Consider the following 5,009-nt stretch of genomic DNA (forward strand, 5'->3'; position numbering starts at 1 on the left):
GCAAAGATTTGGACACGACTGAGCAACCTTCACATAATTTTAATTAATTAACTTTTGGCTGTGATGGGTCTTCCTTGCTGGACAAGGGCTTTCTCCGCTTGCCCCCGGTGGGAGCTGTTCTCTGGGTGAGGCGCACTGGCTCCTCCTTGCAGTGGCCTCTCTCGTTGCAGAGCCCCGGCCCAGTAGTTGTGGCGTATGGGCTTAGTTGCTCTGCAGCGTGTGTTATCTTCCTGGGCCAGGGATTGAACCCGTGTCCCCTGAATTGGCAGGCAGATTCTGATCCACTGTGCCACCAGGGAAGCCCGGAGGCTTTCGTTTTATCTGTAATGTTTATTCTGTTGCTTTTAATTATTTAATGACAAATGCCAACGTCTGTTTGTTCCTTCTGGGTGGTGGGTATGCTAGTGCTTTCACCGTTTATTGTTAAAAATTGTACTAAAAAATCTTATGTAGAAATATGGAACTTTGAAAGCGAGCCATGAAGATCAAGTTTGAGGTTTGCCGGAGGGATTTAGAATAGTTAGAAGATTTTAAATTATTAAAAAAATTTATTGGAGAGGAAAAAATAATTCATTGGAGAGGAGAAAAGAAAGTGAGGACCCAGTGCCTAAAAGCCCTTCTCCGCTTCTGTGCCAGACAGGCGTGTGATCCTCACAAGCTCATACAATAATGAATGATACTCATCCCAGAACTCAGAGCTCCGATTCCTACCGTCTGTGGTCAGCAAATGGCTTCATCTGGTTTCTCTTTCCTCTTCTTTTCCAAATAGCAATTGAGCCTCGGCCTAAAGTCACATTTCTTTACCCCTAGGAATTGTGCACCCCACTCCAGTACTCTTGCCTGGAAAATCCCATGGACGGAGGAGCCTGGTGGGCTGCAGTCCATGGGGTCACTAAGAGTCAGACACGACTGAGCAACTTCCCTTTCACTTTTCACTTTCATGCATTGGAGAAGGAAATGGCAACCCACTCCAGTGTTCTTGCCTGGAGAATCCCAGGGACGGGGCAGCCTAGTGGGCTGCCGTCTATGGGGTCGCACAGAGTCAGACACGACTGAAGCAACTTAGCAGCAGCAGCAGCAGGAATTTGTGACCAGCGTTTTTACAACAGCTCGCATAAAATTATTCTGAGCTTCTTAAAATGCCACCAGTTCCCGCTTACGATCCTTTTATGCTGACTTCCAGCGAGGCGGGGTGAATCCGAGGGCACCCCACCATCTGCAGCAGCATCCTGGCATGCCCCGTGGCTCTCCGCTCCTGGTGCTGTGAGTGAGACCCAGCCTGCAGCCCTACAGGGGCACTGCTTCTGCTGTGTCTCTATTCACATGAAGCACCTTCCCTCCAAAGGTCCCAGGGATCCAGTCACCTGATTGTAGCCCAGGATTCAGGTGTATAACAGATCCAATACTTGTTATTAAGGGCGTGGATATACTAACTACCTGCTTAGAGAGCTCAGAAGCACCATGGGGGCTGGAGTGACAGGCAGTGAACAGGAGCCCATCAGGGTGCAGGCGGTGTGGTTGAGAAATGGCACACAAATAATCACAGCCTTACTCAAGTATTTCATGCTTCAATACGCTGGTCATTGGCCAACGATTCTTTCTTTAGTTTAATTAATTTCTTTATGTATTTACTGTAGGCTGAGCTGGGTCTTGGCTGCTGCCCAGGCTTTCTCTGGCTGCAGCAAACAGGGGTTGCTCTCTAGTTGCGGTGCTGGGCATCTCATCGTGGTGGTTCCTGTTGTTGCGGGGCACAGGCTTTAGGCACACGGGCTCGGGAGTCGTAGCTCGTGGGCAGGAGCACACAGGTTGGTGGTTGGGGCTCGAGGGCTCCAGAACACAGGCTTGGTAGCGGCTCTGCGGCACGTGGGATTTGCCTGGACCAGAAATCCAACCGGTTTCTCCTGCATTGGCAGGCAGATTCTTTACCACTGAGTCACCTGGGAAGCCCAGTCAGTCATCTTTTCAGGTCTTTTCTCCCTGAGAAAACAATGATTGCTAAGGACGAACACCTTTCCCCACTCCCGGCAGAGTTCTATTTAAAATACAACAAAACCCCCTACATTTTATTTATTGTTTAAGAAGATGAAACTTGACTTAAAGAGTGCATCTTTATTGCATCTATCTTTTGGATCATATCCAATGCTTTTGGGGGAAAAAAAGGAAGAATGGGGAAAGAAATATTCAAAGTCACCATGAGCACGCTCTCTTTCCTGGAACACCAAACGATGAAATGTAGAAGGCGGGACTCTTCCAATCTCCTAAGACAGTGACTTCATCCACATATGTGATATAGTGGTGGCTTGACGCCCATAAACGCAAGATACTCAACTGCTGTGATGGGTTTAGCTCAGCTCCTCTACCTTGGGCTGGGGACCCCCTACCCCTAGCCCCCAGAGCAGAGGAGGTGGGGGCTTTGTAGGGCTGAGAAAAAGGAATGATCCCACCCCACCTCTGAGGGTGCACCCTCTGCAGAAATGGGCAAACCCTCAGGGCCCGTGAGGGCTCCCCCAGCCTGGTCCCCCAGCATGCCGGTACTCCCGCGAGAGATGTACCAGGAGATCAAAGTCTTCAGAGAACAGGAGTTAGGATCTTGAGTGGTAGGCTTCTCACAGGTGCTTTCTTATGAGAACAGCTGGGAGTCCTGAGGTCTGCACGAGGTGCACTTAGGAAAGGGAAGAACACGGAGAGCGTGACCTCCTTCGGTGACAACACTACGCCTGCCTGCAAATGTCTCAGGCCGAGGCCAGAGAGCCCGAGACGAGCCCAGGCTTGGCTGGCACCTCTGGGTTTCCATCCACCTAGTGCCGAGCGTGCCTGCTCGAACCTGGGAATCCGGCTCCGACACCTTGGCTGACTCTGCCTGAGGCCACAGAGCCCCCCAGGACAGAGGCAGGTCTGGGCCTGGAGCCCCGGCTCCCTGCCCTGCTCTGTCTTCACCCCCTCACTCGTCTACGTGGCCCAGGCTGGGGGCACTTTGGCTGCCGTGGCCAAGTGTCCAGAGCCTTCTGCCTGAGCGTCCAGCTTGGACCATAGCTAACTGGACTTGGCACATAGACAGGGGTGTTGGGTGCTGGGAGGGCTTTGTCTCACCTTCTTCGGCATTTCCCAATCTGACAGGGCAAGCAACGAGGCAGCTGGGAGTTAGGCAGACGCAGATTTTAATTCTGAAACTGCTGCTTACCAGCTGTGTATCCTAGGAACCTCTTGGGTCTCAGTTTTTTTCCTTTGTACAAATGAGGCTATGAATATCTCCTTGGAGTTGTGACAATTAAATAAGTTAATGTAGGTGAGTTGCAAGTACATAATAGTCACACATGTTTTCCCCTTTCTTTATTGCATCCCCCCCCTACTCCTCTTCAGAATACTTACATTTCCGTCCCATGCACCAAAGGGCAAAGAGGTCTGTAATGGTACAGTGTTAGTAGATTTCTTTTTTGTTGTTTAGTCGCTCAGCTCAGTCAAGCCTGACTCTTCTGTGACCCCCGTGGACTGCACCCGTAGATAACTCTAAATAGTAAAAACTTCATTGGTTGGACTCCATTCAGCCTTGGTAGAAACTTCACCAGCACAGTCTCCTTGTGTTTGTAAAGCGAGGGTTTGCTGAGCTGAAGTGTGTCAGTCAGGAAAGGCTAGGCTTGTGCTGCAGTAACAAACAGGCCCAGCTTAAGGAGAGGTTATTTCTCCAGGATGTGAAGTTAATGGCAGGTCAAGGCCACTGCTTCCATCTGCTGACTGAGGGCCCCACCTGGTCGATGGTTCTACCAGCTAATCACGGCCTCCCCTCCCCCTGCAGAAGGAGGAGAGAGAGACTGGAACTTGCAGAGACAGCTTGCCTCCTCCACTGGGGAAAACGTCTCATCTCCTCTGCTCATACCACATCGGCCCAGAATGGCCACAGGGCCCTGCATACCCAGGTGCAAAGAGGCTGGGAAGTACATTTTTTGTGCTCTTGGAGATACATAGCATTACCCTGCTATATCAGGGTGATTAGGAGTTCAGGAAGAACATGCAATTTTTTTCTTTTACTCCTATGTTATTTATCCTATTATGCTTTTTTATTTTATTTATCATTTTTTAAACTTTTAATTTTATTGGGATATAGCCAATTAACAAACGTTGTGATAGGTTTTCGTTTTTTTTTTTTTAGCAAATGCCTTATAGCACATTTAAAAATTTATTTATTTTTAATTGAAGGATAATTGCTTTACTATATTGTGTTGGTTTATGCCATACATCAACATGAATCAGCCACAGGTATACATGTGGCCCCTCCCTCCAGAACCTCCTTCCCATGTTGTGATAGTTTCAGATGAGCAGAGAAGGGACTCAGGCATCCATATGCATGTGGCCATTCTCCCCCAAACTCCCCTCCCACACAACATTGAGCAGAGTCCCCTGTCCTGTACAGGTCCTTGCTGGTTATCCATTTTAAGTGTAGCAGTGTGTACGTGTCCATCCCAAACTCTTGTCTCGTCCCGCATTCTTCCCTGCAGCAACCATAAGTTTATTCTCTAAGTCTGTGAGTCTCTTTCTGTTTAAATGAACATGTAATTTTTTAAGCTGGTTAAAGTATCTAAAAATCTATCATGTATGTACATAAAAATATAAGATACTGAAAACAAACATCAGATGACTGCATAAACAATTGTACATCCACACAACAGAATGCCACCCAGCAATAGAAAGGCAGGCGCTGTTGATACTTGTGACAGCACGGATAAATCTCAAAACAACTGTGCTGAGGAAAAACAGCTAAAGAAAAAGTCATTCATACTGTATGAATTTATTTATTTAAAATACTAGAAAATGCAAACAAATCCACAGAGACAGAAAGCAGGTCAGCAGCTGCCTGGAGTCAGGGCTGGACGGATGGATGGGTTACAAATGGGCACAAGAAAATTTGGGGGATGAAAATGCTATCTTGGTGTGGGAGTGATTCCACAGGTGGCTGCTTCGGTCCAAACTGACCAAATTTTACACTTGAATATGGACCTCAATAAAGTCGAAAA

Source organism: Bos grunniens, chromosome 27 (genome assembly GCF_055505025.1).
Source record: "Bos grunniens cultivar Pamir isolate PY7600 chromosome 27, Bosgru_T2T1.0, whole genome shotgun sequence".
NCBI lineage: Eukaryota > Metazoa > Chordata > Mammalia > Artiodactyla > Bovidae > Bos > Bos grunniens.